Source organism: Ovis aries, chromosome 2, assembly GCF_016772045.2.
Source record: "Ovis aries strain OAR_USU_Benz2616 breed Rambouillet chromosome 2, ARS-UI_Ramb_v3.0, whole genome shotgun sequence".
NCBI classification, from domain to species: Eukaryota; Metazoa; Chordata; class Mammalia; order Artiodactyla; family Bovidae; genus Ovis; species Ovis aries.
Window position 1 is genome coordinate 131,876,060 of NC_056055.1, and position 26,131 is coordinate 131,902,190.

At 41.7% G+C, this 26,131-nt stretch overlaps 1 protein-coding gene across 40 annotated transcripts in view; it reads right to left on the reverse strand.

Moving 5' to 3' along the window:
- The window catches only part of OSBPL6 (oxysterol binding protein like 6), a 225,010-nt gene that overhangs the window by 146,847 nt on the left and 52,032 nt on the right, over positions 1 to 26,131 (reverse strand). For 12 of the 40 annotated variants that reach the window (XM_060409724.1, XM_060409708.1, XM_060409703.1 and 9 more), the window contains exon 1: positions 22,433 to 22,633. The exons of 10 other annotated variants lie outside the window; for them this stretch is intronic. The gene's annotated coding sequence lies outside the window, so the exon portion shown is untranslated. Of the gene's footprint in view, positions 1 to 13,742; positions 13,826 to 22,432; positions 22,634 to 26,131 lie in introns of those variants that run through there. 18 more of the 40 variants (XM_060409715.1, XM_060409706.1, XM_060409702.1 and 15 more) reach the window with 2 other exon arrangements.

The following is a 26,131-nucleotide window of genomic DNA, read 5'->3' on the forward strand; positions in this document are numbered from 1 at the left end:
CATTTTGATACTAATCTTAAAAGCTGATAACATTTGCATTTTTTTCCCATCCAAAACAATTCTCTTTTGCAACATGCCTTAAAGAAAATTTAATGCTCAAACAGCTGGGGATATTTATTTCATTTACTGCAGATATTCAATTTGAAAACAGACATACTTTCAAGACTGGCATTCTAAACTTTCACGACTGGCATTTTAAACACATATGTGCAGTTTTTGAATCTTCCTATGGAGTAAGTAAACTAATTCAAGTTTGCATCTCTATTATGATACCTTGCACACATGCAACGTTTTGCTTTAGATATTGATTGTGTACATGAATACATATGCCTTCCAGACTGAACTGGGGACACTACAGCCCAGGCTTCTTTTCTCTACCTGGTACAATATTAAATATTATACTAAATATTAAATACAAACCACTAGTCAAAACGTCCTACACATTGTCTCTCATTAAATGATAACAACAGCAACAATATTAAAGTTAAGATCAGTAGGAGAAATCTGATAAAAATGATAAACTAGAGCGTTTTTGTCCAAAAAGGAAAATCCAGAACCACCATGTGTGTGAGGGGCTTGTTGGCAATTAACTTTGCCCTGCTTTCACATACCAAATTTCTCATTGCTAGAGATAAAAGCCTTTCACCAAGAAAAAGTTCAAAGTGAGAAAACAGTTGCAGGAGGGTCAACTAAAGTTGAAATTTGCTCAATACAAAATTTTCCATTTGAACTGCTGCAATCTGTTTTCTGATCTCTTCAGTTCACACGAATCACTTCACATTGAGGCCTCCAGTCATTTCTGTCCTGCCGAAGCCAGTGACTAATATTTGATCTTCACCTTCCTGAACCTCTTCTCCACTCAGACAGCTTGAAACTAAGCTTTTATGAACAGGCAAAGGAGTAGGTAGAGAAACAGACCATGTCTATTTTAAGTTCCCTTTGCAGTTCTATTTTCCATAATTTCATTAATCATTTCCCTAGTGCCTTTTACATGATCTTACAGTCCTTGTTTATTCACCCCATTATTTTCCACCCAATCATCATTTTTTTCCACCCAATCATCATTTTTTTCATAATCTTCAATGAGAATTACAAGTATTGGTACAAACTCATGAAGCAGTTTATGTAAAGATAAAAATTTCTAAGTTTATCCTCTGAAAAGACCTGTAAATAATGACAAACCAAGTAGCAATCACCACCATGAGTGTTTATATTGTGTCCTGAAATACAATTTCCATTAAAAGGAACCAGAGCTCCTTGGAGAAATGGCTAATTTCAGGTCTGGAAACAAAAAATACAATGAGATAGGAACATCTTGCTATCAAAGACTAGTAGAACCATGTCATAAATAAATAGAAAGATGGATAAACAGATGGCATATTGATGCATACATGCACGGATACTTATGTATATCACATACATACAGCTCAGAAGCCAACTGGAGGAGGCCCCTCTAGACAAAAATCAGACAATTTGATCATCAAATGAAATAATTACTGCAAATGGATTGAAATATATCAAATGCATTTAAATCCCAAAGTTCATTATGATCTTTACAAAAAAAGCATTGGTCACCTTTAGAGGAGGATACCTAACTAATTCATTTTGAAACTGGTAAATAAAGGGGAAGGGTCAGCATTTATCCTGCTCTTCTATTACAAGCTGCACCTTGGGTAATGAGATCTTGACACAGAACAGTTTCTCTTTATAGGAACTAGTACTTTATTCCAGCTAATAACTGAAGAAAAATGTTAGAAGATTACCACTGTACATCTCGTAATGAATGAATGGGATCTCAGCAATGACCATCAGTGGCTGCTAGAATTACTTCAAAAGTTTAATATGGGGAAACAAGTCATCCAGTATTGACTCAAACGTAAACAGCAGAGGGAATAAAGCCGATGTTATTTTTACTTTTCAGGCTCTTCTTTCCAATCATTTTAAGAAACTACAAGTCACTCAGCAACATCAGTGTATAAATTTTCCTTGAGAAAGAAACCTCTGCCTGTCAAAGGAGCCAATTCAGTTCAGTTCAGTTCAGTCGCTCAGTCGTGTCCGACTCTTTGCGACCCCGTGAATCGCAGCACGCCAGGCCTCCCTGTCCATCACCAACTCCCGGAGTTCACTCAGACTCATGTCCATTGAGTCAGTGATGCCATCCAGCCATCTCATCGTCTGTCATCCCCTTCTCCTCCTGCTCCCAATCCCTCCCAGCATCAGAGTCTTTTCCAATGAGTCAACTCTTCACATGAGGTGGCCAAAGTACTGGAGTCTCAGCTTTAGCATCAGTCCTTCCAAAGAACACCCAGGACTGACCTCCTTTAGAATGGACTGGTTGGATCTCCTTGCAGTCCATGGGACTCTCAAGAGTCTTCTCCAACACCACAGTTCAAGAGCATCAATTCTTCGGCGCTCAGCCTTCTTCGCAGTCCAACACTCACATCCATACATGACCACAGGAAAAACCATAGCCTTGACTAGATGGACCTTAGTTGGCAAAGTAATGTCTCTGCTTTTGAATATACTATCTAGGTTGATCATAACTTTTCTTCCAAGGAGTAAGCGTCTTTTAATTTCATGGCTGCAATCTGCAGTGATTTTGGAGTCCAAAAAAATAAAGTCTGCCACTGTTTCCACTGTTTCCCCATCTATTTCCCATGAACTGATGGGACCAGAATGCCATGATCTTAGTTTTCTGAATGTTGAGCTTTAGGCCAACTTTTTCACTCTCCACTTTCACTTTCATCAAGAGGCTTTTAGTTCCTCTTCACTTTCTGCCATAAGGGTGGTGCCATCTGCATATCTGAGGTTATTGATATTTCTCCCACCAATCTTGATTCCAGCTTGTGTTTCTTCCAGCCCAGCGTTTCTCATGATGTACTCTGCATAGAAGTTAAATAAGCAGGGTGACAATATACAGCCTTGACACACTCCTTTTCCTATTTGGAACCAGTCTGTTGTTCCATGTCCAGTTCTAACTGTTGCTTCCTGACCTGCATACAGATTTCTCAAGAGGCAGGTCAGGTGGTCTGTATTCCCATCTCTTTCAGAATTTTCCACAGTTTATTGTGATCCACACAGTCAAAGGCTTTGGCATAGTCAATAAAGCAGAAATAGATGTCTTTCTGGAGCCAGAGGCACCTATAAATTAGTTCTTCCTTGAGTTCACTGTTCTACTTATGAAATTTCCTTATATAAATTCTTACACATTTCCTCCCTAAAAGCTAAATGAATCATTCTGCCTTTTTTTTTGGTCTGTGTTGTTCTTTTCTAACCTAAAATAGAGATAATTGAATTAAAGAATTCAAAGAAAATTCCCTACAGAAGAAAAACACATTTGGATTTAATTCTACTTTTGAGTCTTCACTGATTTCTTTTAAATAAAATGAAATGAAAAGCAAGATCTGCATATAGTAACTGAACCACTATTTTGATCATTTCTCTTCTACTTAATTAGCAAAACTGAACCATTAAGTAATCTAATTAAAAGTGACAAGACAAGTAAATGACTTTCTGGATCTTACAATTATCAGTACTTGACCTTAAAAAATCAGCACAACCTCAAATGGAGTTTGAGCAAGAGGGTGCCAAGAACATATAAGCAAATACATTAGGAGAAATTGGCTGAGGGCCTGAGGGATGAGGATTCATGCCTTGGAAGCCAATGACTAAGTTGGTAAATTATTTCAGGGTAAAGCACTTCATCATCAACCCTCCGAATGGAATCAGCTCTGTCACTGGAGAAAATGATAGATCCTCCATATGCAAAGAAAAGCTCTTCATGTTTATGCTGCGGCTGCTACTGCTAAGTCGCTTCAGTCGTGTCCGACTCTGTGTGACCCCACAGACAGCAGCCCGCCAGACTCCTGTCCCTGGGACTCTCCAGGCTAGAACACTGGAGTGGGTTGCCATTTCCTTCTCCAATGCATGAAAGTGAAAAGTGAAAGGGAAGTCGCTCAGTCGTGTCCGTCTCTTCGTGACCCCATGGACTGCAGCCCACCAGGCTCCTCTGTCCGTGGGATTTTCCAGGCAAGAGTACTGGAGTGGGGTGCCATTGCCTTCACCGCTTCATGTCTATATGTGCACTCAAAGAGAGATGAGCCAGAGCCTGGGTTTTCAAAGGGTATCATTCAGGGAATCATCTTTCTATAATTATGTGATGAAGATATAGCTCCTGTCTCAACAAATAGCACTGAATTCTAGGTCAAGGAACTAAAGCTTCACAGCCATGATGCCGAACAAAAGAAGCCAGACTGAGCGAGTCTACTCCTATGAGGAGTTCAAGAACAAGCAAACTAATATCAGGTGAAAAAAATCAGAACAGTGGTTATCTGAGATGAGGGGGGAGTTGACTGAGAGGGGGCATGAAGGAACTTTCTGGGAGACAGAATCATCATGATAGGGTGTAAGTTATACAAGTACATCCATTTGTCAAAACTATACAGCTAAGATTAGTACTTTTCAGTGTATGTAGACCTTACTGTAAAAACTTTGAAAACCACCATCATTAGCATGTGGGGGTAAGAGCTGGTAAAGGTACAGATGATATAAGATGGCAGTGTATTGATCATTGTTGAGGTTGGGTAATGGGTACATGGGGATCCACCATACTGTTCTGTTTATTTTGTACATGTTTGAAATGTTCCAAGCGAAAAGTCTTTAAAAAAAAAAAAAAGCTAGAATTTTAATCTCCTCCCACTACTTTGTAGCTATTGAGTCTCTGGATTTTTTCTGAACCTCATTTTATTCATCTATAAGCTGGAGATAAGGAGTGGTGCCCACCTCACTCAAAACAACCCTGGAATGTTGCTAAGTATCATGGAAGGCAATGGATATAGAACTTCTAAACTGCAAAGTAATATACAAATATAGAAAATCAATAATAATGAAGATTTGTAATTACTAATAGACTACATTCTATCCTGGAATGTCTGAAGAGATCATTAATATATTTCTTTCAGTAGTAACATGAGGTATATCTACTCATTTTCCATTAATTTTTACCTGAAAAAAAATGTAATAAAGCTGGTTAAGTATAAAATATGGATAACATAAATGTTATTCATATTTGGTCACAGAATATACTATATGACTTATTTTGCATAATAATGCAAAAATTTAGGCCTTTAGGAAAAGTTTGAGTGTCCTGTATACATATCAACTTGATGGCTGAAAGAAGATGTCTAAAACCTCACCACAGAAGGAAGATGGTTTAGGATTTTAAATGATGGTGATAATTCACATGATCAAAATTGAGAATCTATTCTTACAAAATCCACTGAAGCTTGGCCATCCAAAACAATGTTCATATAAAAGTCACAACATTAGAGATAAGAAACATTAAACTCTTAAGGCAAATTGATTATACTTTGTAAGCTAAACATCTGGTTCTCCAATCTTATGGCTCAACTTAAGGAAGCTCAGTGGACATCTGGGCTCTGTTTATTTTATTTATTTATGTAAACCTATTAGGCTAACCTTACAACTATCACAAAATACAACTCAAAGAAGGAGGATGGGGAGAGAGCGACCGTATGTGCTTTCCAGGTGTGGTTCTATTCTAATATCCCAGTCTAATCTCCAAGAGTCAGATGTGCCCAGAAAGGACAACAGGCTAGGGTGGTGTGCTGTCCTGGGACCAAGTTTCAAATTAAATAAGCATGTCAAAGCAATGTTTTAAATAAGCACATTCTTGTTCAAAATATACTTTAATAAATCACTTGGATAAATTCTTTTGCATTAATCTTATCTTCAAATGATAGCTGTACATACCAAGCGCCCACTTGTAGTGTGCCCATGTCTTCTGAGATCTGGGTTAGGGGAACATGTTCCTTTCGGTTCAGCTCTTCCTGTGGCCTTTGGTTCTGCATGAAATGACCTGGTGCACTCCTCAGATGGCCTCAAGTGCCATGGCCATTTTGTCTATGACATCCCTAAAAAGTGCCAGTCAACCCTGCCAACTCCTGAGTTTTAGGATGGCCCAGGAAAGACCATGTGAACTGCTGCTTATGAACTTACTTAACAAAAACATGACTGAAACTGTCCATTTCTTATTCCTTTGTTAAGGTAAAGAACATTACACAATATCTCAGTTAAAGAACTGGTCAATTCAAGAAAAAGCAAAGCTTGAAGCTAAAACCCTCACTCAGGCTATCACCCTGTTAGCAAACCTTCACATTCTAGTTAGAGTTAGGTTCTAAGTTCATATTTCCTCTCCCAGTTTGACACCTTTCTATCCATGAAGGGGATCTTTCCTCTAAGAGGCTAAGCTGCTTTCTCTAAACACCGGCCTTTTACTTTTTTTTTTTTCCTCTAAAACATCACAGGGCTATACAGCTTTTCTGCCAAAGAGAAAAGGTTCCCAAGGTCCACAGAACCACGTAACTAGCCGTGTGGTCCACTGAATCAAGGAGCTTCACTTCTCAACTGTTTATCCCAGATCCTCATTGCCACCTCTTGTAGCAGAGAAATCACAGACATCAAGGTCAAACCACAGGATGATGTGAACTCCAAAACTTGAATGGATTCATTCCAAGGATTTTAGGCCAGATGACTTTCACAAATGTCATTTTTAACCGAAGTTCTATCATTTAGAAGGAAACACTGACAAGAGGGAAAACAGAGGAATTTAGTGAGAGAAGGGTGTTTGAAAGGAAGCTCTACAGGATTTTAGGCTGACCCCTTCCTCTGTTATCTCCCTTCTCCAAATGAGTTTGTTTTATCAAATCTGTCCCCACTTTTCCCCTAAACCCAGGCCCTGATATCACACTGTGGATGAAGGAAATGAAGGTGAGGGCCTGAGTAATTTGGTAAGTGAGCCTCAAGACAACCTCCACAGTAGCAACCACCCAATAAATGGAGCGAAACCCTTACAGAGATTCAGCCGGTGGAGGGCAACGGTGTCAAGACCACAGACAGAGCTACCTCCCTGAAGACTTACGTTCCAGAGAACACCAGTGAGAGAACAGTACAAAACAGCAGCCCTCAAAGCTCTGCAAAATCACCTGGGGACACTGTTAGCAGTATTAATGCTTGAACCCCATCCCAGTCCTACTGATTCAGACCCTGGTATGGGCCCGGAAACTAGAATCTTTAATAAGCTCCTGAGGTAGGGGTTAGGATTCGCAAGCTGGCCAATTCTGGTAGCCATCACAGCTAGTCTTTCTCAATTTTTATCTTGTGCGCTGTCAGAGTTGCCAAATAAAATATAGGACATCTAGTTAAATTTGAGACAATTAATCATTTAGTGTATCTCAAATATTGCATTTAATATTACACTTTAAAAGAAAAAAGCCTGTGTTCTTTTTTTTTGGTTTCACTGGGTCTTCGTTGTTTTCGAAGGGCTTTCTCTAGCTGGGGCGAGTGAGGGCTACCCTTCACTGCGGTGTGCAGGCTTCTCATTATAGTGGCTTCTCTTGTTGTGCAGCACGAACTCTAGGCACTCGGGCTGCAGTAGTTGTGGCACACAGGCTCAGCAGATGTGGCTGGAGGGACCTAGAGTGTGGGGTCCGTAGTTTTGGTCCACAGGCTTAGCTGCTCTGCAGCATATGGGATCTTCTTTGACTAGGGATTGAACCCATGTCCCCTGCATTGGCAGGCAGATTCTTATACACTGTGCCACCATGGAAATCCTAATATTACACTTTTTAAAATTAATTTTTATTGGATTATGGTCGCTTTACAATGTTAAGTCAGTTTCTATTGTACAGCAAAGTGAATTTAAAAAAATACGTGTGTGTGTGTGTGTGTGTGTGTGTGTGTGTGTGTGTGTGTGAAGTCGCTTGGTCGTTTCTGACTCTTTGTGACCCCATGGTCTGTAGCCTACCAGGCTCCTCTGTCCATGGGATTTCCCAGGCAAGAGTACTGGAGTGGGTTGCCATTCCCCTCTCCAGGGGATCTTCCCAACCCAGGGATCAAACCCAGGTTTCCCGCATTGCAGGCAGATGCTTTACCGCCTGAGCCACCAGGGAAGCCATATATATATATATATATATATATATATATATATATATCCCATCTTTTTTGGATTTCCTTCCCGTTTAGGTCACCACAGAGCACTGAGTAATAATACTATACTTTTATATTAAAAAATGATCCCTTGTTTGTCTGAAGTTCAGATTTAACGTGGAGTCCTATATTTCTATTTGCTAAAGAATGGCAACTGTCAGGCCCACCTCCACTACAATGATGGATGAAATAAAAATGCACATAAAAAACATAACACTGTTATATCCACTTTTGATTTGCTAACTCAGAATTTATCTCTTCAGAATATATAGCATGTAGATAAATGGAAAATAAGAAAAGGAGTACGGTGATATTATTCAGATAGCCTCAGTTTCCCCAACTGTGAAATGGAAAGGGTTGGACCAGATCTAAAATTCCTGTAAACCACTGAATTATTAACAAAACTTTACCCTTACCGAATTTAGTTATCAATGTCTGAAATTCTCATGTCTTCCGGAAGGTTTCTTTACAAAAGCAAATAGCCAACCAACTCAATTTGTCATCCATTTCTACTTTTTCAAAAGCAATTTCTGAAACCTATTTTTGCACGGCTCACCAGTGGTAACATCTCCTCTTCCAGTGCTTTTAATGTTCTCTAATATTTGCTACCTTCTACAGATTCTGTCCATAGTCCACTACATCAGAAATGCTCAGGGGTTACCGAGAAAATAGTGCTCCTGCATAGTGATCACACCAGGGGCCATGATCACACATGGTAATCCCTGAGGTACTGCTTACCAGAAACTCGTATTATTTTAGTAAAGATCCAAAATTATTCTAAGGTAGAGATATGCCACGAACTCTTCAAGTCAGGAAGGAATAAACAGCAGGCGTCTAATTCATGCTGACTAGACAGTCTACAGTATTAGCATTAATCATAAGGAAGGAGTAGGAATTATGGCTCTCTGTGCATATAAATTTAGTTTTACTCAAACGACTTTGATCAAGTAACCAATGTTGGTATCTGTGATACCGATGGCATCTAACTTGGTCATAGTTGTTTAACAAAGACCCTTGCGCTCCTCTTGAAAGTCTGAGTTTAGGCACTGATCATATGAGAGCAAAAAAGCTCCTATTTTTTGTTTCATTCAAATTATTTCTCCTGCTTTAACTGTTTTGATTTGGGCTGCTGCTGCTGCTAAGTCGTTTCAGTCGTCTCCGACTGTGCGACCCCATAGGCGGCAGCCCACCAGGCTCCTCTGTCTCTGGGATTCTCCAGGCAAGAATACTGGAGTGGGTTGCCATTTCCCTCTCCAATGCATGCATCCATGCTAAGTCGCTTCAGTCGTGTCCAACTCCATGCAACCCCATGGACAGCAGCCCACCAGGATCCTCTGTCCACAAGATTCTCCAGGCAAGAATACTGGAGTGGGTTGCCATTTCCTTCTCTTTGATTTGGGCAACTATGCTAATTATAGCAGCAGACTATGGTCCATGGGTCAAACCTTGCCCTCTGCTTACTTTGCAATGAAAGTTTTATTGACCTACGGCCATGCCCATGTATGTGTGTAGTATCTATGACTGCTTTCACACTACGACAGCAGAGTGGTTGGCAACAGACTATATGGCTCACAAAATCCTTAATATATACTATCTGCCCCTTCTGTAAACTTTGCCAATCCCAGTTGTAAATGACTAACATTACTCCCACATTTAAAAAAAGAGAAATGAAGTGACAGTATTCCAGGCTCTATATCTTTGGGGCAACAATTTTCTACAAATGGATGGTAGCTTTCCAGTGCAGGAGTTATTTCCAGCACAATCAAGAACTCAGCCTTTGCAACCTCTAAAGTGCCCAGGGAATGTTTTTGGTGTAGTAGCTCATAGAGTTAACCGTAGTTTCAATGGAACACCACTCCTCAGTCTCAGATATTCTTAAAGATCCAAAGGATAAACACACAGGCACAGAAGTATGGGAAAACACATTTCTTCCTGCTCCAAGTCCAGCATTTCAGGAGACGAAATTACACAATGACAAACACACGTGTAGGATGGCTGCTGCCACCAGCATCTGTAGTCTGATGAGGGAAATGCAGTCGAACAGGAAACTAGAAATTGTCTCCATTTGGCGCTGATGCCTTTGAGGGTATTGTCACTGTTACAGAGATTTAGAATTTAAATCAACATCGTTCTGTGGTTTCACTGCTTTAGGCAGGAAGAGTGTGTGATCAGAAAGAACAACTATCTTCAAAACTAAGACTACTGGGAGCCTTAAAAGATCTCCACACAGGTGCCTTGAAGGACAGACTTGAAGGCCAGAGGGCACATTATGGTTTTTGAGAGGCCTTCGCTGAACGGCACCTCCTCCGCAGTAATCAACCATGAAGGGCCCCTTGCGATCTCCTTTCTGCTCCCATAGAAAGCCCTTGTAAGGAGACATGACACACTCACAGTTACTGATATTTTATCCCACAGAAAATTAAACAGATATTCCTCTAGTTGAGAGGAGCAGGAAGAAGAAGAAGAAGAAGAAAAAACCCCATAGTAACTGTTGCTAAGTTTGGCTTTCTGGTATTGACAGAGTAGATGGCTTACCAAATAAAACCTTTAAAAACTGGGTCAAATGCAATCCTTCAACCCCTGCGGGGGATCAAAAGGGGCTCTCCCACTGGGATGGAAGCAGAGCTGAGGCTCTTTCACCCTCCTTCAGTTCTGCCTCCTCCATTATGGACCATCTTTCACTCCCTGAGGCCACGTCTCCCTTCCCCTTGTTGGTCTAAATGTGTGTCCTGGGCCTTAAGTCCCTGGGCTCTCCCTGGACAAACAAGAGAATCAAATACACACCCACACCCCCGGAGGGAGAGACACCCCAGCTCATCTCACTTCAGCGGTGGCCAGAGCGCAATATGCTTGAAGTGAAGTATTAGTCACTCAGTCATGTCCGACCCTTTGAGACCCCATGGACTATAGCCCACCAGGCTCCTCTGTCCATGGAATTCTCCAAGGGATCTTCCTGACCCAGGGATCGAACCCTGGGTCTCCTGCACTGCAGGCAGACTCTTTACCACCTGAGCCACCAGCGAAGCTCCAATATGCTTATTTTCATTCAAATATTTAAAGAATGTCTCCTATCTGCCAGGATTTGTACTTAGGTTCAAAAGGGAACAAAAACAGCCCAGTCTTCTCAGGGCATTGATAGGTGGAGTGGCACCAGGAGGAAGATGGCAGACAGATAATCCCCCAGAGTCTAAAATTATACTATAAACAAGTCTAAGACGATGAGGGTATAAATTGTGTTCAGCATTGTGAGGGTGAGGAGCGGGAGTGTGAGAATATAAGGGGGAATCGTCATTTTTATCAAGGGATCTGAGAAGGCTTTGGCTCCACCGAAGTACATTTAAAATGAAACCAGAAGGATGAGCAGGTGCAGAAGCCCTACGGATGAGAAGGTCTGGCTCAGTCAAGAGAGGTGAGAGTGAGGCTGGGAAGAGGAGCAATCCCTTCTAAATCAGAGCAGTGACTTTTACTCATTCTAAGTACAATGGGAGGCCATTAACAGGGAAGGAAGAGACCATCCCTGTGTGAGGACTGGTCCTGAGGGGTAGGAGCAGAGGCCCAGGAGATGATGGAGGTCTGCTTTGGGAAGGGGAGGGGGTAGGCATACAATAGGTGTGCAGAACAGCAGCATTAATCCAGGTGTATCTGGAAAGCATGATCAACAGGAGATATACGGACAAATGAGGGAGAAAGAGGCACCATGGATGTCTCTCGATTTGCTAGCATGAGCTCCTGGGTAGGTAGCACACCATTTACCAAGACAAGAAATACTTTTGGAAGACACTGTAGGGTGAAGCATCGAGAATTCCACTTTGTAAACCACACAGCATTATCTGTAAAGAGCACAGTAAGATTTACTGGCTTCTCTGCAAGCTTCTGTGCTTCTGCGTTCATCATCTGTAAAACGGGAATTACGTACCAACTCCATGACTGTTGCGATAAAAAACTGATGCATATAAAGTGAAACACTCAGCATGCAAACAGTAATCGCAATAAAAGATTAGCAGCTATGGTTATTAGTCTGCACTTGAAATGTCTTATCAGCAACCTTAGTAAAATGTCCAATAGGCAGTTAGATAGCTGAGCTCTACAGCTCACAACTCTCCTGGTGGGAGAGAGCGGAAAGGATCCTGTATGTTCAGGGCTTGAGTATGCTGCTGTGAGATTATGAATCAGGCATCTAGTTGGAGACTTCGTAATAGCAATTAAAGATTTATTTTTGGCTAAAAGGTCAACATCTGGGTATCAACAACATAAAGATGGCACCCGAAGTTGTAGAAAACACAAGTATTTGATGCAGAAGTGAGTCCAGAGGAAGAAAAACAGAGTCAAGGAATGAGCCTGTGGGGAGTTACCTAAATTCAAACACAAAACAAAGGTTGAAAAGTTGAAGGAAAGGCAATAGACATTAAAAGGTTCTGTACATTTACCTATTTCTTCAAACCGAAAAATGACAGTCAATCTTACAGGAGAATCAGTAACTCCTTATATACCAGAAATATATACAAAGATATATTTGCAAGAACATTCACTATAATACTATAAAGAGCAAAAATGACCTAAAACAACCTAAATCAACAATAGCAGACTGATCAGGTAAAGTGTGGTTCATCTATGTAAGAAAATAAATGTACAGCTAAGTAAACATCAGGTCATAGATGATTTATTGGGAAAATATTCATATTTTATTGGTACCTCAAAAAAGTAGGCTACAAACTAGCATGCACAATGTTTTGTTTTAAATACTGAGTGTTTCATTTTTTAAAAAGATATATAATAGAAAAAAAAAAAACCCAGCAGGGCATACAATACCAGAAAATTAAAGTTAATTCTGGAGAATAAGATTTTAGGTGATTCTTTTTCTTTCTTTGTACTTTTTTATTTTTCAGATATAGCATGAGTAGATGCTCCTTGTATAGGAAGAAAATGAAACAAGCCAGATAATTTTTACTCTTCCTTAAAAATACCTGACACTCTTTGTCCTCAAATCCCCAAACCAAAGCTCAGGAGAACTGAAACTGAAGACTTGACACAAACATCTCCATTCTCCTCCTTGCAGTAAAAGGAATCAGACACTGCTGCAGGGACAGACAGCAGTATTTCCTGAGCCTTCTATCATGAAATAGAACCATGTTCTCCACCAGGGGCTGTTCTTTTCCAACTGTAAAACAACTGACATCAGGGTCATGAATTGGACTATATTCTTTGTTGATCTTTAACAACACACACTGAGAGAAAATCACAGAAAAAGATTCGTTTCAGTGTAAAAAGAGAAAGTCACACAAACTTCCAGTTTGTACATATTTACATACCATCACACCCACAACCAGATCTGAAATTTCTTTTAAAGAAACGTTAAACATTTTTAGAGGACCTTCACTTCCCTATAGCACTCAAAATTTGTCAAGAAAAATTACATAAATAGGCTTCGCAACAGGGGATTAAATGCTTTCTGATAGAAGCAAAAGAGCCAGGTCTCCTTTTCCTCCAGTACATGGTATCTGAGCAACCTCGGCTAAGTAATTTCGCTTTTCTTAGTTTTCTCATCTACAAGTGGGGAGAATAAAACTTTCCTAGCAGGAACCTTCAGGTTTGGAGGACAATAACAGCTGCATGATCCAAACCACGCTAACATCCTTCTCGAAAGACCACAGAATCAATAAAAGGGCAAATATTATCATGAGACCCAAACCATTCAGCATTATTAGGAAGAGGGACTACCACAAGCTTCACACTACCTGTGAGTGGAGAAATAAACACCGACTTCCAGCTCAGCTCCTGCTGCTGCTACAAGCCAGGGCGTGTGAAGAGCAGGGAAGCCCTGTGAACAGGAGAAAAGGGACACGGAGATGAAGTTCAAGCAGAATCACTCCCAGAACGGGAACGATAGTCCTGCACTAACAGCCCACACACCACACTCAGGCCTGCGACCTGGTAGTTCTCAGCACCTGCTACATGGCAAGAAAGGGCTTAAAGGTGAGAGAGACCCAGGACCCAGAAAATTAGTGCTTCTGGAAGAGAAAGAAGTAAAGGAAGCAGTGGTGCCAGGATGGTGAAGGATCTTAGGAGGAGAAATTGAGGATACTGCACACCCCAGATCCTCTCCATCCACCAGCACCACCGTCATCCCTTACAGAAACTGCACCTCTGACAGAAATGAGCGCTCCTGAACCAGGAAACATTCATGAAATGCCCAGGAACAGAAAACTATCAGCACAGAATCAAACAGCTGCTGAAAATTCTCTCCACCAAAGATCATGAAACAGAAGACAACCGTAACACACCATTCCAAACTGAATTAAATATGCTCACACAAGCATTTGGGGAGTTAAAAACACTTAGAATCAGAAACACAAAAATTAACAACAGAAGTAGGCAAAGAACAAAAAAGGAAGAGATGCAACGAGAGTTGGTTGAAATCAACAAAGTCAATAAAAGAAAAAGACAAAGGATGCTTTCTTCAGAACAGAAAAATAACTTACAAGATACCCAAGAGAAAACAGGTTTGAGTTGAAATTTAGTAAGTGGGACAGAAGAATAAAGCCAACAAAAGCAGGAAATAGTCAAGAAGTGGGGACGTTTGGGAAATGGTGAGAAGTCGGATACACAGCAGCAGAGGGACAAATTACAGAGAGAGAAAATTGACAGACAAGACTGGAACCAAAGTTATTCACTCAACAAATATTTTTGAGTGTCTACTGCATTCAAGGCCCAGTTGCTAGTCACTGTGAATGGAACTGGCTCCTGCCCTGTAGGGAAGACAAATAGGAGTCAGGGACCTTTCATCAGGAGAGTGATATAATCAGACCACATTGAGAGGACAGTAACTCTAGAAGCAGAATGGAAGACTCTCTGGAGCGGGCAAGACTGAAAGGGAGGCTAATTAGGAGGCCATAATAAATAATTCTACGAAAAGAGTATTAAGGTTTCCCGATAACCCCATATAAAGATGCCACCAAGGCTGCTATTTCTGGGGAAACTGGGGAATGATTCCGTAATAGATGGAAAGAGTTTCTGCTCCATTCTGGGCATCGTGTGGTATGATATGCAGAGATCGGAACCTCAGGAGAGCACAGGAACTGGAGATGCTGGCGATGGTCATCTTTTGGTTGATAGGGGCAGCCGCTGGACGTGAAGAGATGGCCGTGGATAACTCGGTTCCTATGCCTCAGAGGACAACAGACCTTCAGGGTCAATACTTAAGGGGTAGAGGAGAGGTAGTGCACTGGAAGCCAGAGCCCCAGCAGGCGCCCTGAGTCCAGACCGCAGGAGGAGACACTCAGAAAACGGCGGCTGGCCCACTGAGGCAGTCTCCATGGAGACCAAGAGAGGAAGAGCCGCGACGAGAACGCAGACGCCGCTGGAGAGCTTACTGATAAGGAACTTCCAGGCTGAGGGGTGAATGGCATTCACACAGGAGATTTAGGTCATGCTCTCGCAGCTGGGGGAAGAAGGGAGGCAGAGGACGGTGACAGGAAGGGGAAGCTGGATCAAGAGAAAAACTTGGAGAGGAAAGATAGGTGAGAACCAGTGGTAAGGGCAGAACTATTGCTGTTGTTCAGCCGCTCGGTCGTGTCTGACTCTTGGCGACCCCATGGACTGCAGCACGCCAGTCTTCCCTGTCCTTCCCCATCTCCCGGAGCTTGCCTAAACTCATGTCCACTGAGTCCGTGATGCCATGCAACCATCTCATCCTGTCATCCCCTTCTAGTCAGAACTACAGAAACACCAAAAGAGGACAGACTGGTAAAGCAAGAGAGGAAGGGGTCAGGGTCTAGATGGAGGCTTCGAGGTCTCTTCCAAACCTGCGAGAGCAAGGAGGACGGGGTCTGTGCAGGGCGCCCGGGCACATGAACATGTTCGCCTTCTTTGAACTCCTACAGGCCTCTTCTATGGAATTTTAGGCTGGGAGCTTAGAGTCTAAGATACTGCTTTGTGTGCTGGTTCTGCCACTTACCACCCATATACCCACGAACATGTCGTAAATCATCTGAAGCTCAGTTTTGCCATCAGTAAATTAGGCAGAGCCCTAGAGTCACACACACTCCCACCTACTTCATACGATCGCTTCGAGGCCCCGAAACACAGCATGTAGGCAGATGCACCTTAAAAGACAGAACGGCCCCATGGATAAATCCTTGGCTCTTACTATTCCATGTATACTTGTTTCTCACTAAAGGAGGATTAGTTCAACCTCCATGCACTCCACACAGGGTTTAACAGAGTATTTTGTACCCAGGTCACCATGCACTGACTTGGACTAACACCAGCCTGCTCCTCATGACAGTGTGAGACTGCATTGTTTTCCACGTCCCACAGGGTTACACAGGGACACCACCATCCCTAAACTCAGTTCCCAGCCTGAGCTTTTAGTAAGTCTCCTAGCAAACAACAGAAAATGCTCTGTAACAGCATTTTCAAATTAGCAGAAGTGCAATTATCAAAAGCCTTCCATATGTTACAACGATTTTTTTTTTTAATTAAGAAGAAAACAGTAAGCAATCGTATTCCAAGCATACTCAGCCAATGGATCTAGAAAAGACATCTAGAGAAAATTCAACCACTACCTCCCAGCTGATCAAGGAGACAGGCACTCCCCCACACAGCCCGTCAAGTGGCAGAAACCCACAGGGAGTAGAAGACACGCTCTAGTTCTGCCAAATCACCAAGTAAGAAGTTGCTGCAGTCAAATCCATCATGTCACTTCACATTTGCATCCCCTTTAGCCCTGAAACGAAGCATACTCTGGAAAAGTACGTTTTAATATGGCTTAGGCTAGAGCCTTACCTACCATGCAATCAAAATCTTATTATGGAGATAATACTGGATCTGTTACTTACGCTAGGTAGGGGGAAGAAATAACACATGCAGAGAAATAAGTTTTTATTTCACAACCAAAGCAGCAAATTATTTTTGCTGTTCTACGCAGTACAGTAAGGCTCATACATTTTAAACAACCTAGATAAAATTATTTTTTCCATTTGAGGCAAATCTCAGTAGTGATTTAAAATTAAATTGTTAACCAAGTGTCAGGAACCATGAAATAAGCATAAGTGGTAGTCTCTCTTTGAATAGAAATACCAGGATATTCAGAATCACGTGAAACTCTAAGAGCACACAGAGCAGTAGCAGCAGCTATCAAATGCCTTCAATTCAAGACAGCCATCAACTTTCTACCTCTAACCCTAAGGGGGAAGTGTTAGCAATGTGAGGTTATTATTATCCTCTTTTTATTGAAGACATTCACTTGGTCACTTATGCAATATATTAAGCCTCTATTATTACATGCCAGACAGTGTTGGGGATTGGGGATATGGTGATACACCAAACAGATCTGCCCTTGTTCTCATGGACTTATGGTCTGACGAGAGAGAGAGATTAAAAAATTAAACAGCTAAGCATAGGATTCAGTTCAGTTCAGTTGCTCAGTCGTGTCCGCCTCTTTGCAACCCCAGGAATCGCAGCAAGCCAGGCCTCCCTGTCCATCACTAATTCCCGGAGTTCACTCAGACTCATGTCCATTGAGTCAGTGATGCCATCCAGCAATCTCATCCTCTGTCTTCCCCTTCTCCTCCTGCCCCCAATCCCTCCCAGCATCAGAGTCTTTTCCAATGAGTCAACTCTTCGCATGAGGTGGCCAAAGTACTGGATTCTCAGCTTTAGCATCATTCCTTCCAAAGAAATCCCAGGGCTGATCTCTTTTAGAATGGACTGTTGGATCTCCTTGCAGTCCAGGGGACTCTCAAGAGTTTTCTCCAACACCACAGTTCAAAAGTATCAATTCTTCGGCGCTCAGCTTTCTTCACAGTCCAACTCTCACACCCATACGTGACTACTGGAAAAATCATAGCCTTGACTAGAAGGACCTTTGTTGGCAAAGTAATGTCTCTGCTTTTCAATATGCTATCTAGGTTGGTCCTAACTTTCCTTCCAAGGAGTAAAGTGTCTTTCAATTTCATGGCTGCAATCATCATCTGCAGTGATTTTAGAGCCCCCCAAAAATAAAGTCTGATACTGTTTCCACTGTTTCCCCATCCATTTCCCATGAAGTGATGGGACCAGATGCCATGATCTTAGTTTTCTGAATGTCAAGCTTTAAGCCAACTTTTTCACTCTCCTTTTTTACTTTCATCAAGAGGCTTTTTAGTTCCTCTTCACTTTCTGCCATCAGGGTGGTGTCATCTGCATATCTGGGGTTACTGATACTTCTCCCGGCAACCTTGATTCCAGCTTGTGTTTATAAACATTAAATACTAGAAGGAAAAGATATGGTACTATGAGAAATAAATAACAGGGACTGAATTCAACTCAAGAGGAGAAGAAGGCTTCTTGGAGCAATTAGCAATTTAAGCTAAAACCTGAAGGCCAAAGTGCGAGGGGAAACTCTAGCTAAAAGGATCAGCATGTGCAAAGGTTCTGAGGCAAGAAAGAGCTGGGCATACTACAGACCTGAAAAGAGACCAGTGGAGTTTGAGCAGAGTATGCCAGGACAGGAAGGAGTGAAATGAAGGGACGCTTGTAGGTAGGAACCAAACAGTCAGAGCCAAATAAAGGATTTGCATTTTGCTTTGTTGTTTTCATTTCCTAGTGCAACAGAAGGCAGTGAAAGGCTTCAAACAGGGTGCAGACAGAATGGGACTTGTATTTTTAAGAGAATGGATGGAGAAGGATAAGAAATGGGAAAGCTATGGCAATGGAAATGGGAGAAGAAGATGAGCTTGGGATATATTTCGGAGATGGATGGATAGAATTGCTCAATAAGGGTGCAGGACAGCAGTGAGCGAGTGAGGCATCAAACAAGATCCCTGGTGTCCGACTGGAGCAACTCACTGAATGGGGAGCTATCTCATACAAGGTCAGAGGCACAGGCTTAGCCGGTGAGTAAGGTTGGTTTTGACCAAAATGTTAAAAAGTTAAAGATATCTGTGGTATCTCCCTGTAGAAATGTTAAGTGAATGCTGGGATAATATGAAACAGAAGTGTAACACATGTGGCATTTCATTCTTACAATCTAGGTTAGTAGCTACATCCGGTAAATGTTGTCCAGCCTCCTTTGAAGGAGTCGTTCCCACCCTGTCACTCACTTCCTGGAGAAGGAAATGGCAACCCATTCCAGTATTCTTGCCTGGAGAATCCCATGGATAAAGGAGCCTGGTGGGCTACAGTGCATGGGGTTGCAAGAGTCAGATATGATTGAGCGACTAACACACACACACACACACACACACACACACCACACACACACCCCTCTCACACACACTCACTTCCAGACACAGTCCATTCCCTGCCAAGGAGCAAACCAAAGAGACAGGTACATAGGTCCTCTCTAAGAACTGTGAACAGTGCTCATTTTCGAGTAGAGCAATTTATATCCTGAGAAAGCAAAGAAGTCTTTGAAATATACCAGCTACATGGGGTTGTAGATTTTATGAACTTTTATGTTATCAATTTTATATAGCTTATAAATTATATACTTATATAGCATGTGCAAGGATGTGCTAAGTCACTTCAGTCATGTTCGACTCCTTGCGACCCCATGGACCAAAGCCCACCAGGCTCCTCTGTCCATGGGATTCTCCAGGCAAGAATACTGGAGTGGGCTGCCATATCCTTCTCCAAGGGATCTTCCCGACCCAGGGAGTGAACCAGGGTCTCATGTCTACCTGCAGTGGGAGGCAGGTTCTTTAGTACTAGTACCACCTGGGAAGCCCCATATGTATATTTATATAGTAATAAAATGTATGAAATATATAATATTATTTGTTATTTTATTTATTTATAAATAAATTTTATATCTGAAAATGCAAGTACATTTTTGAAGGCTTTATTTGTCCATATATATTGTTTCTCAGCTGTAGTATAGAAAAAACTTAAAATGATAGTTTCTTTTTTTAATGTTTAAGACAGGGCTTAGATGGTTAAGTGAGCTCATGTAACATCTCTTTGATAAAAACGTATGGCATTAACATCCTACTCCCACTGTGGCCAACTAGTAGCATTTTGAAAAACCCCACAAGATGGTACCAATCACTGTTTCCATCAGCCACTGGTTTACGGTCTCAGGTTACCGGACCTTCTAATTCATTCATATCTGACCCCTGGGTTGATTTTTGTTTGCTTTTAACTAAATTTCCATGATTCAAATGTTTTGTTCATTCAAAACTTCCACCGATTGAAATACGAGCAAAAACTGCTGAAGAAGCAGGCTCGTCACTCTTGACTTTGGGCAGGGCGACATTAAACACCAGCCAGACGGCCGAAGGAAAAAATGACGTCATCCACATCCGCTGATTCCTGGCGAAAGGGAGGAGAGAGGAGAGCAGACAGTGAAGCCAGGAGTGATGTGGGAAGTGAGATTACATTTTACTGGAACGCGGCTGCTGAGCTAGACAGCTGCTCAGAAAGGTTCTGGTAGTCAGTGAAGGCAGAAAGAACAGGCAGGTACTTTGTCAAATGAGATTAGAAGAGTCAAATGCTGTTAGGCAGGCAAGAAAAACACGCAGTCTTAGCTGTGAAAGATTAAGACTTAAGCGTTCCCTTTTCTTGTAGGGAACGCACATTTTCCATTTCTAAGCTACTTTAAAAGATAGCTTCTCAATCACTCTTTCATATTTTAAAATCATCTGAAAGCCACTCTTATCCAAGGCAATCATGTTAATTTGGCACAATTTTATCAAACATGTTTTTTAAAGGCACAAAACTTAAAATGACCAATACACAGTCTGAAGTAACATAATTTCTGGAGTAAAAAGCCTATCTGTGCTTTATGCGCTTAACTGCCTTAAATATAAACTTCTGCCATGAGTATGTATCCATGCAGAATGTCACTAATACATTTAAAGTATCAAATCAAATGGATTAAATATTTAATCACAAGCCATACCACGGTCATAGAACTAGGTCCCTAAAGTAAAAAGAAAAAAGCAAGAAGCAACTGTAATCCATTGCTGTCACATCATTTATTCAATAATTGTTTCTTAAGTGCCTAGTATGTATAAGGAACTATGTGATCAATTATTGAACCAATGGGTAGGGTGATCAATTACTGAATCAAAATTAGGACACTGTTTGAGACATATCAATGGGCCTGTAGAAACGATTATCAAGGATAGTGGTACAGAAATAACAATAGCAATTATTAGCATTAACTTTTATTATGTGCTTATTATATGACTGGTTCTCAGTTAAGTACTTTTTTAAAAATATTAATGTATTTTTTATTGAAGGATAATTGCTTTATAGAATTTTGCTGTTTTCTGTCAAACCTCAACATGAATCAGCCACAGGTATATATATATATCCCCTCCCTTTTGAAACTCCCTCCCATCTCCCTCCCCACCCCATCCCTCTAGGTTGATACAGAGCCCCTGTTTGAGTTTCCTGAGCCACACAGCAAGTTACATTACATTTAGTAATGTAAGTTTCCATGTTAACTCTTTCCATACATCTCGCCCTCTCCGACCCTCTCCCCATCTCCATAAGTCTGTTCACTATGTCTGTTTCCCCACTGTTGGCCTGTAAGTAAATTTTTCAGTTCTGTTTTTCTAGATTCCGTATATATGTGTTAGAATACAGTATTGATCGTTCTGACTCACTCCACTGTGTATAATAGGTTCTAGGTTCATCCACCTCTTTAGAACTGACTCCTTTTTATGGCAAATTATTGTTTTTAGTTGTGGTAAAATACACATAAAATTTACCTTTTTAAGTGTACACTGCAGGGGCATTCAGGACGTTTATACTGTTGTGCAACCATCCACCTCCAGGCTCTTTTTATGCTGCAAAACTGAAACTCTGTACTCTTCTAAATAATAATTCCCGTGCCCTCCTCTCCAGTCCCCGACAACCATGATTCTACTCAAGAAATTATGAGTTCATAAATATAGGAGAAGGAAATGGCAACTCACTCTAGCATTCTTGCCTGAAGAATCCCATGGACAGAGGAGCCTGGTGGGCTACTGTTTGTGGGGTCACAAAGAGTTGGACATGACTGAGTGACTAAGCACAAGTATAGCTTAAAATATACTTCTATTTGAATTCACATGTATTTGTAGGATATCTTTTTCAACTAAAACACTAAAATCAACAATCAAAATAAATAGTACTCAAGTTTTTATATAATAAGGTATTAAATCTGGATTTTTAAAAATAAAGCATATTAAATTATTAGTAATATTTTAGAGAGAACAAAAAATTTTAAATATTAATTTCATCTTCCATAATCTGTAAAATTTCTATTTCCTAAGTTTTACAAGAATATTATCATACACATATTTATTAACAAATATCATATTTTAGATATAACATGCACAAAACGTTTTACTGTTGCAGTGTGCAACCAAAAACATTTGGGAACCATCGAAATAAAGGACTGTGGGCCTATTAACAGGAATCAGTGAAAGAAGGAGGGGGAAGAAGTTTTACTTACATATTTTTTTCCTATTTTTGGTCACACCATGTGGCATGCAGGATTTTAGTTCCTCAACCATGCCCTCTCCAGCTGAAGTGCAGTGTCCTAACCACTGGACTGCCAGGGAAGTCCCAGGAGTTTGTTTTCAAATATACATATAGTTTGTTTTAAAACATACTGTGTTTCATGTGTCATGTAGAAGATCAAGCAGAGATCGCCAAAAGGCAAAAGGACACATAATCCTAGAGTTCAGCTGAGACGGAATCTATATTTAGAACTCATCCACACAGCAGTGACTAGAAGAGACATGAGAAGGGGTAAGAATTGTGAAAAGGAACACAGCTGAGGATTACATGGACGACAGTCCCCGAATTCAGAAAGTACCGGAGAAAGGAGAGCGAAAGGAAACAGGGAGATAGGAGTAGACCCAAAAGAATACACAGTTCAGTTCAGTTCAGTTCAGTCACGCAGTCGTGTCCAACTCATTGAGATCCCATGAACCGCAGCACGCCAGGCCTCCCTGTCCATCATCAACTCCCAGAGTTCACCCAAACCCATGTCCATTGAGTCGGTGATACCACCCAACCATCTCATCCTCTGTCATCCCCTTCTCTTCAGGCCCCCAATCCCTCCCAGCATCAGGGTCTTTTCAAATGAGATGGATACAATTAAAGATGAGGCTACAGTGTCAAATGGAGAAGGCAATGGCACCCCACTCCAGTACTCTTGCCTGGAAAATCCCATGGATGAAGGAGCCTGGTAGGCTGCAGTCCATGGGGTCGCGAAGAGTCGGACACAACTGAGCAACTTCCCTTTCACTTTTCACTTTCATGCATTGGAGAAGGAAATGGCAACCCACTCCAGTGTTCTTGCCTGGAGAATCCCAGGGACAGGGGAGCCTGGTGGGCTGCCGTCTATGGGGTCGCACAGAGTTGGACATGACTGAAGTGACTTAGCAGCAACAGTGTCAAAAGCTGCAAAAAACTAAGGAACTGAGCAAAGGCCATTCACTGGATTTGACTGCCAGAAGAGAAGTTTGGTCCTCTAAGAGTATTTTTAGTAACGGGTGGTATTAGAAGCCGGATTCATGACCCACTGAATAGTGAAAATGGAGATAAGGAGTTGTGAGCAGGCTACAAGGGAAATTTAATGATAATGGAAATGAAAAGAAAAGCAGAATGACAGAGATTTCTCAAGGTCAGGACTGGCCAGATGGATCACTGAAGGACCAGAGGTAAGAAAACTAGGCAGCCCTGCTGAGTTGGCTTACATGATATCCAAGCTATGGTAATGATGCCAAAAGAAGACAGAAAGGAGGCTGGTTGCCACGGGACGGACAGACACCCAGTTGGGTAGGAGGAAGAATGAAGGGAGAAAGAGTGGTAGGAAGCCAAGGTCAAAGATAGTAACTCTTTGGGGTCTCACATGTTGGTGGATAAATTGTTTCAAATTCTGATGAGGTCCAAGACCAAGCCATGGCTGCAGACTAATTCTGACATCCAGTAGGGGCAGGAAGGACTGCATCCTACATTCAGCTCAGCTCAGTTCAGTCGCTCAGTCGTGTCTGACTCTGCGGCCCCAAGAACTGCAGCACACCAGGCTTCCCTGTCCATCACCAACTCCCGGAGTTCACCCAAACTCACGTCCATCGAATCAGTGATGCCATCCAGCCATCTCATCCTTGGTCGTCCCCTTCTCCTCCTGCCCCCAGTCTCTCCCAGCATCAGGGTCTTTTCTAATGAGTCAACTCTTTGCATCAGGTGGCCAAAGTATTAGAGTTTCAGCTTTAGCATCAGTCCTTCCAAAGAACACCCAGGACTGATCTTTAGAATGGACCGTTGGATCTCCTTGCAGTCCAAGGGACTCTCAAGAGTCTTCTCCAACACCACAGTTCAAAAGCATCAATTCTTCATTGCACCATCCTTAATATATTCCTACCAGCATCAGTCTTCAGAGATCACTTACTGATCAGAATTATCTCTGCTAAGGTTCACCAATCACACTATCACTTGATCTCCTTGTGTATCCCACAGCGCACATTAGTGACATGGCCATCTGAAGTTAGTCACCAGGGTTATCTGGCCCACATGGAACTCAAACCTCTCTGACATCAAACTCCCCTGAGAGCTGCACATGCAGGAAGATGGTATCATGATAGAACAGCACATAATATTCCTTATGACAGGATGTACATCATGACCCACAGCTATCGCTACTCTCTAACATGGTGATGACTGGATCCAGCTCCATAATCAAGGCAACATTGGCTTTAATTTCTTGCCTTCTGGACTCTGTCTGAAGATACAAACATCATTAAGCACTGTTCCCTACATTTATCATTTTCTTCCAAGATGAAGATACAAGAAACAGCTTCATCATTTTGGCTGCTGTCTTTTAGCATGAGACCTGTTCCAGAATATCCTAGAATCTTAAAGGAACAATTTAATTTTTAAGGGACTGCAGCAGCTAGAAACGTGAGCAAATAATTCAGAAGAAAACACACAATGAGAATTTCATTTAAAAAAATAAAGTAGTCTCTTGAGAAATCTATATGCAGGTCAGGAAGCAACAGTTAGAACTGGACATGGAACAACAGACTGGTTCCAAATAGGAAAAGGAGTACATCAAGACTGTATATTGTCACCCTGCTTATTTAACTTCTGTGCAGAGTACATCATGAGAAACGCTGGGCTGGAAGAAGCACAAGCTGGAATCAAGATGCCAGAAGAAATATCAATAACCTCACATATGCAGATGACACCACCCTTATGGCAGAAAGTGAAGAGGAACTAGAAAGCCTCTTGATGAAACTGAAAGAGGAGAGTGAAAAAGTTGGCTTAAAGCTCAACATTCAGATAATGAAGATCATGGCATCTAGTCCCATCACTTTATGGCAAATAGATGGGGAAACAGTGGAAACAGTGGCAGACTTTATTTTGGGGGGCTCCAAAATCACTGCAGATGGTGCTTGCAGCCATGAAATTAAAAGACGCTTACTCCTTGGAAGAAAAGTTATGACCAACCTAGGTAGCATATTCAAAAGCAGAGACATTACTTTGCCAACAAAGGTCCATCTAGTCAAGGCTATGGTTTTTCCAGTGGTCATGTATGGATGTGAGAATTGGCCTGTGAAGAAAGCTGAGCGCCGAAGAATTGATGCTTTTGAACTGTGGTGTTGGAGAAAACTCTTGAGAGTCCCTTGGACTGCAAGGAGATCCCACCAGTCCATCCTAAAGGAGATCAGTCCTGGGTGTTCTTTGGAAGGACTGATACTAAAGCTGAAACTTCAATACTTTGGCCACCTCACGCGAAGAGTTAACTCATTGGAAAAGACTCTGATGCTGGGAGGGATCGGGGGCAGGATGAGAAGGGGACGACCAAGGATGAGATGGCTGGATGGCATCACCGACTCGATGGACGTGAGTTTGGGTGAACTCCGGGAGTTGGTGATGGACAGGGAGGCCTGGCGTGCTGCAATTCATGCGGTTGCAGAGTCGGACACGACTGAGCGACTGAACTGAACCAGTTTAAATTTTTAAAAACAGCAACCAAACATCTAAATATTATGCTGTTAAGCCTCAGGAATACAGATATCAAGTGATATAAATTTTTCTCCAAATAAAATGTGCATCAAATTATCTGCTCCAATGAATGGAAGAGGAGGTACAAATCAGTTCAGTTCAGTTGCTCAGTTGTGTCCAACTCTTTGAGGCCCCA